The 7,183-nt window shown below is 40.7% G+C and overlaps 1 long non-coding RNA gene and 1 pseudogene across 1 annotated transcript; one reads left to right on the top strand and one right to left on the bottom strand.

The window, feature by feature from the left end:
* The first annotated feature begins 231 nt into the window (after window positions 1-231).
* LOC102898307 lies at window positions 232-1,999 on the top strand. Its single transcript, XR_001518038.2, has 3 exons — window positions 232-315; window positions 919-1,067; window positions 1,770-1,999. It is a non-coding gene; the product is annotated as an uncharacterized LOC102898307 (long non-coding RNA).
* Window positions 2,000-6,409: 4,410 nt separating this feature from the next.
* LOC102894040 lies at window positions 6,410-6,853 on the bottom strand (annotated as a pseudogene).
* Between the last annotated feature and the right edge of the window lie 330 nt (window positions 6,854-7,183).

The following is a 7,183-nucleotide window of genomic DNA, read 5'->3' as shown; positions in this document are numbered from 1 at the left end:
GTAATGTAGCAATGCACAAAGCATTTTGGAATGCTCCTGTCTGATACTTGCATTTCCAAGAAAACGATTAGAGAAAAATAAGTTGTGAAATAGAACAATCTAGATCATCCAGGGGAATTCCCTAGAGAGCCAATGTTTATATATCCTCCTGCCCTATTGCCTTTCACCCCACATTCCTTTCTGAGTATAAATTGGGGCTGGGCTCTGTGTGTGCGTTCACATCAAATGCCAATATGAAGACAGGCACGGTCTTTCTTCTAGTGGTTTTCATCACTCTGGGGATGGAGATGGTCTGCTCTCAGAGACTTTCCAGAGGTGAGAGTGCTGAGGCGGGTCTTACCAGAGAGTAGAGAAGGCTCAGAGCCCAGCTTCAGACCTGGGGGTAGTTTGGCACAGAAGCAGGCAGTATGCCGACTGCAGAGTGGAGTTTTGGCATTGATCAGATCCATTTCTTTTGACCTACTCGAGCAATCACCCTGCATTCCCATTCTTCTTATCAGGTCAGGTTGGGTCTGATTAGAAGTTGGGTTCTCTCTAGGTAGGAAATTTGCCTTGGGTGTGGGACTCCAACAGAGAGTAGCTGTGGGATGAACATGGGGTGTGTGAGGTGGGGAGATGGCTGTCTGTGATCAGAGATTTTCTAATTTCTTCTTACAAAGTGGTCAGAAGTGGGTTATGACAGTGCAGGTTTCTTGCCTGCTGGGACTGTGCAGCCCTTGGAATAGGTAAAAATTCTCCCGAGGGCTTGACTGTGAAAATAGGGGCTGAAGAGTGAGAGGGAGGAATACAGGAGCACAAAGGAAGAAACGGCAGAGGTGGAAGTTCTGCCAGAGATGAGGCTTTCGGACTTCCAACACCAGTTCTCATGCCTGTTTTAGTGACTGTTCCAGACTCCACATAAAACATTATATGTTTCAGGATTACAAAGATCTAGAGTCTGCCCAGAGGTGCCCAAAGGAGCCGTTGGGATTTGTGCTGAAATGTGCACAAGAGATAGATCATGTCCCAGGGGAATGAAATGCTGCAGCAATGGATGTGGTCATGTCTGCAAACATCCTGTCTTCAGAGTGAGTATATATCACTTAAGAGCTGTCCAAAGATGCAAACAACTTCCCAGTGGACTTTGCTGATGCTCATGTGTCCACTGCACACAGGAGTCTGGATAACTCCAAGAGAAAGGGGCTGGAAATAAATGGCAGAAGGACATCTAGTTGCATTATCTAAGGCCCTCTCCGAGAAGAGAAGCCCTATCCCAGGACAATCCAGTGATCTCTCAGTTAAGACAAGTAACCATGATCCTAGATTCATAGGCCATTAATAACCTCCTTCCTCTCCCCCACCAACAGGGCTTATTTCTTCCTGGAAAATGGGTGATCATGGGAGGAGGAGAGAAAGGAAAGCGAACCCCAATTTACTGAGTATCTCCTGTGTCAGGATTTCTACTAAGTTCTGTGGGAGCAAAGGGAAGAGTTCTTGGGTAGGCGGGTATAGGGAAAGTTGTCAGAGACTAGAGAACATTTAATGGAGAGCTTAAAAGATGCATAATTTGCTGGAGGAAGGAAGGGCAGTTGAGATGATGAAAGAAATGTGGGCCCTCCATTGGAGATGGGAAAGTGACTGTGGTGGTAGAAGGTGCAGCATCGCAGGGGCATGACAGAGGGTCATCCAAGCCAGAGTCCAAAGAGGAATGAGCTGCCTGCCAAAGAGTTTGGTAAACTGCTGGAGGTTTTCGAGTAGAGAAAATGTCATGATCGAATTTGTCTTTTTAGAAGCGTGGAAATGATGACGGTGTGGTAACTATAATGGAACGTTAGAAGGCATGCTTGGAGACCAGCCCCAGAAGATTTCTTATGAATCCAATGCTTGGTATACCAGCAAGACCCTTTCACAAACCATTCCTGGCTATTCTCTATCCCTAGAATTGCAGCTCTAAAAGATGAAGATCTAAAATGTCAGACTGATTGCTTTCTAAAGAGCTTGTGTCCAAAATAAACTGTATCTGTAGCATTATTTAGTCTGTGTCATTCTTCCCATTTGAGCATTCTAATGGACCCTCTGTGGATGAGCAGGACCATATACACTGCACTAAGCCCATGAATATAGGCACTCAGGATACCAATACATCAGAGGCAAGGTCCTCTCAACTAGTTCTTTTTCTCTTTCCATGTCCATGTCTCTAGACAGGGCAAAGGGCATTCTGTGAATCTGATTTTTATCAAGCAAATAATAATAATAATAAAATAATAATAATAATAATAATAATAATAATATAACCACCTAGCACATAGCAGACCTGTTGGAGCAGCCTTTATTAGGGCAAGACTCAGAAGGAACAGGAGCAGGAGCTGCAGTAAGTGGGAGATATCCCATTCTAAGGCAACACACTGACATTTAGCAGGAACACATGCCTAACTCTAGGGGAGCAACCCTGGTCCTTGGGATGTGGGGCTTTGCGTGGCATAGGCCAGGAGTGCCGGCTCCTGCGCTGGAGTGATTAGGAGATAGGATACTGTTAGGAGATAGGCTCTGAGGGTGGAGCCTCTGAATCAGACTGTATCTGAAGCAGAGGATAAACTCAGGTCTCCCAAAGAAGCCCTGACAAAAATGATGGTCTGGGCTGACTGCTACAATCTTCATTCCCCAGACCTCTCGGTTCACTTCTTTCTACCTAGATTCCCCCGCTTAACCTGCTGAAGTTTGTATCCCATATCTGCATGTCCTTGTTCCTTACACTGCTCTTGCTTCTCATACAGCACATCTTACAATCCAAATGGCCTATGGCCTCACCAGCCTGTGCATCGGGATGCAGACATATTAGCATTGATATCTTCTTTATTGGTTGGTCATCCACATCCCAAATCCCATCACGCTCCAGTCTTGCTTATTTATGGGGGTTCACCGTATGTGCAAACATATTAATAACTTTAATTTTCTTACTCATTAAAATATTTTGAACATCCCTCGGCATATTTTATTTTTAACTTTTTATTATGGCAAATTTTAAACACATACAAAGCAGACAGAATAGTATAATGATAGACCACGTACTGATCAGCTTCAACCCTTATCAACATGTGATCTTTCATTGCTAATCTCATCCACTTCCCCTCATCCCATGTTATTTTGAAGCAAATTCCAAATAATATGTAATTATTTTATTACATATTATTTCTACATGTATCTCTAAAAGATAAGAACTCTTTTTTATCATATGGTTTATCTTACCTTTTTAGTTATTATTTTATTTACTATTATAGTTTTATTCCCTCTTTATTAGCTATATGATCTTTCATTGTGTAACCTATTTTATTTGTGTAATCTCTGTCTTCCTTTTCCTCTCTCTTACTATATGTTTCATATTTAGAAAGGTTTATATATTTTTTCTTTTTGATATCCTAACTGCTTTTCTCTTGCTGCTTTTAATATTCTCTCTTTGTATTTAACCTTTGGCATTTTAATTATGATGTGTCTTGGTGTGGGCCTTTTTGGGTTCCTGAATTTTGGGACTCTCTGAGTTTCCGGGGGTTTTATGTCTATTTCTTTCACCAGGCGAGGGAAGTTTTCCATCATTATTTCTTCAAATAACTCTTCAACGTCTTGTTTTTTTTCCGGTACCCTTATGATACGGATATTTTTACCTTTAATAGTGTCCCATAGGCTCCTTAAATTATTATTATAGTCTTGGCTTTTTTCTTGCCATTCTGATTGAGTGCCCTTGGCTTTCCCATCCTCTGTATAGGTCATTTGATCTTCTTCTTTATTCATTCTGTTTATTCCGTTTAATATACTTCTCATCTCAGATAATGTGTTCTTCGTTTCTGACTGGTTCCCTTTTATAATTTCTATTTCTATTTTTATTTTTTCTATCTCTTTGTTAAAGTTCTCACTGAATTCATCTACACTTCCCCTAAGTTCATTGAGCATCTTTATAACCAGTGTTTTGAACTCTGCATCTGTTAGATTGCTTGACTCCATTATTTCTGGATCTCTGTTCTGTTCTCTCATATGGTTTCTGCTTCTTTGTCTTCCCATTTTGGCTGCCTTTCTGAGTCTGTTTCTATGTACTTAGCAAAGCTCTCAAATTTCTCAGTCTTATTAGTGAGGCTTTGTGTGGTAAGTGTCCAGTAGCACAGTCCTGAGAGTGGTTCAGCTGCAGGCCAAATTTAGCCCTAGCCTGTGCCTTCCCGGGGCCACCTGTTAAGATTCAGCAAGCAATCCACAGATGCTGTGCCTATAGTTGCCTCAAAAGGCCACACCAGAAACCGAGGCCAGCTGCCACCAGTGTGAGTCTAGGCGCTGCTCAGCAAGAGGCACCTAATTAAGAGAGGACACACCTGGATGTGGCTTGGGTGGAGCCCTGAGTTGGGGGAGGCAGAGTTTCAGGGAATCCTCTGGGCAGAGTGACCTCTGTTATCCAGTTTGATGGAGTCTCTGCTATGGCCACACTGAGTCCACGCACTGGGAGGAGGGAGGGCTCAACAGAGGAACAATAGATACTGCTGGCACTTCTGTACAGAGTGCGTCTCACCTTGGCTCTCACTGCAACAACTCAGTGACTCCCAGTAAGTCCCTGGTGCCCCTCGCACAGCCTAACTGGCGCTGGTGCTCAGAACGAGCAGGTCACTGCGAAAGTCCACTCGTGGACATGGCCCCTTTAAAAGGCATCTGATGCTGCCACAGCTTCAATACCACTCAGCCTCTCGGGACTGGCAGCCTCGCGTCCTCACCCTGTCCTACCTTCTGCTGTTGCAGAGTGATTTCTTCGTTCTCTCCCTAGTTATATGGCTTGTTCATCTAGATCTCAGGAGATTTTTCCTTGCTGTTCGCTCCTTGTTTCTGTCACAACTTTGATTTGGTCACCAGAGGGATGAACAGAGAGAGCCTTTATCATCTACACCATATTTTTTTTCCTAGAAAGGTTTATATTTTTAAGAGTTACCTTATACTATGGCTTTTATGTACCAGCCTCGGTCCCTTCTTTCCTGGGATTATTATCAATCGATGTCCTACTCTGAGTAATAGAATGATAGTGAAAAGTAGCTAATTTCCTCTTTTCCTCTTCCTCGCTCCCTTGAACCCCCAGCAACTTTATTTAACATTGTCTTGATTCAGGGGGAACACTTGGTAAGTTATATAAATGTCTAATCACTATGTTGTACACCTGAAACTAATAGAATATTGTATGTCAACTGTAATTGAAAAATAAAAAAAAAAAAAAGATTATCTTGATTATTCTTGATTTTTGGAATTTTGATATAAGTTTTAGAATCAGCTTATCAATGTTTATTTAAACAATCCTAAGATTTTGAATGGAATTATATTAAATTTCAATTTGGGGAAAACTGACATCTTCATAATCACAAGTCTTCTAATCCATGAACATGGCATATCACTCAATTTATTAGAATGTTTTAAAGTGTTTTCTTAGTAATATAATGTAGTTTTTTGAACATAATTTGTTAGATTTATACTTAGGTAATTGTTGATATTAGATGTCATTAGAAAGACATTTTTAAATTTTATTTTCGAACCATAAGACTTAAAAACGCCTCACTGAGTCTTTCCTTTCGTCAGGCACCAGTGCAGAGGAAGCAGGGACTGTGGGAAAGGAAAACGGTGCATCAGGAAGGGTTGTGGTCACGTCTGCTCCCCCATCAATCAGATAGGCAAGTCGTGACTCCCTTCCACCCTGGCCTGTCCCGGGAGAACTAAGAGTTTGGTGTTTTCTGAACTTTCACAATTGTGCTCATCCAGAAATATGGCAGAAATACACCCGAATGTCTGAGGTCTCCCTCCCTCTGCTGCTGCCCTTCCTGAGGGAAAGGTTGGTCATGAGGTCCTTTTTATCCCAACATTTTCAAGTAAAAGAACCCTAAAAAATTTTTTCACTTCATCTTTCTCAAGGAATACATATTCATTATAGAAAAGTCAGAAACTACAGAACAAACTGATGGCAAAATGTGCCAGTAATCTCATTACAAGGAGATAAACATACTTACATGTTTGTTCATATCCTTATGTATATGTATATATTCAGAGAGTGTGGTATAAAATAATCATTGCATTAAACTCCATGATCATTTTAAAACTTTCCCTTTTATTTTTTACACTCAATAATAAGTAGTGAACAGCTTTCCACGACTGTGGATGTATTTCTACGACTCTGTTTTTTCCCAAAGTCTTCAAATCATTTTCATTGTGGATATATCATGTTTTGCTAATTAATTCTTGACTAATGGACATTTAGGCTTCTCCAATATTTGCTATCAAAGGATTCCCTTGGAACTAAATCTTTTGGTGCACCCTTGATTATTTCCTTAGGAAATGTTCCTAGAAATTCTGGCTCAAAGGGCATGCATTTTTTTTTCATTTTTACAAGTTTTTAATAAAAATTATATATAAGATTACTTTACCCCTGTATCTTCTCAATTATCTCTTTTTTATATTTGCCCTTTTTCTTTCCTATTCAGAGGGATTTGGCTTTACGTTCAAGGATCTTTTCATGGTCTTTGTCCAGCTTTAGTCTAGTAAAAACCACCTTGCTGAGGTGAATGCCCACATAAGCAGTTGTGTCATTAACCTTCTCCCACTGCCCTCATTCAAGGTAGATAACGTATTTCTTCCTGTAAACCTGGACTACTTTGCCAATTTGCTGCCCTTTGTAGTGTCCTTGCACAACCTGAATTTCATCATCTTTTTTGATGGACATGGATTGAACATTGTACTTCTGTCTCAGCTCTTCGGAAAGAGGAGAAGACTTAATCTTCCTGCGAATGTGTGAAGGTGCATTGAAATGCCTTTTATGGTTCTTGCTCCGGTCAGAAGTCAGAAAGGGATTGAACTTCATACTGGCCGGTGGCGCTTCGGTGATGGCCACAGAAGGGAAGAGGCTCACACGCTGCTTCTGGTTCTATAAGTTTACCGGGCATGCATTTTTTAAAATTGGAAGCTACATTGCCAATTTGCTTTTGTGAGGATGTATTGTTTACACCAAAATTTGATAAACCCCAAAATGCTGGATATATTTTAGTTTTCACTTTTTTTTACAATAATAATAATTTCATATAAGTTTTCAGTTTTAAATCATATACTTTTAAAAACAACTTCAATTGTATTTATGAAATATTGACTTGTTTTTAGGGAATGTTTCAATCATTATTTGCAATGAGTTGGCAACCCCCAG

Source organism: Pteropus alecto, unplaced genomic scaffold (genome assembly GCF_000325575.1).
Source record: "Pteropus alecto unplaced genomic scaffold, ASM32557v1 scaffold98, whole genome shotgun sequence".
Classification (NCBI taxonomy): Eukaryota; Metazoa; Chordata; class Mammalia; order Chiroptera; family Pteropodidae; genus Pteropus; species Pteropus alecto.
The sequence above is the reverse complement of the archived record's forward strand: the minus strand, read 5'-3'. Positions and strand labels throughout refer to the sequence as shown.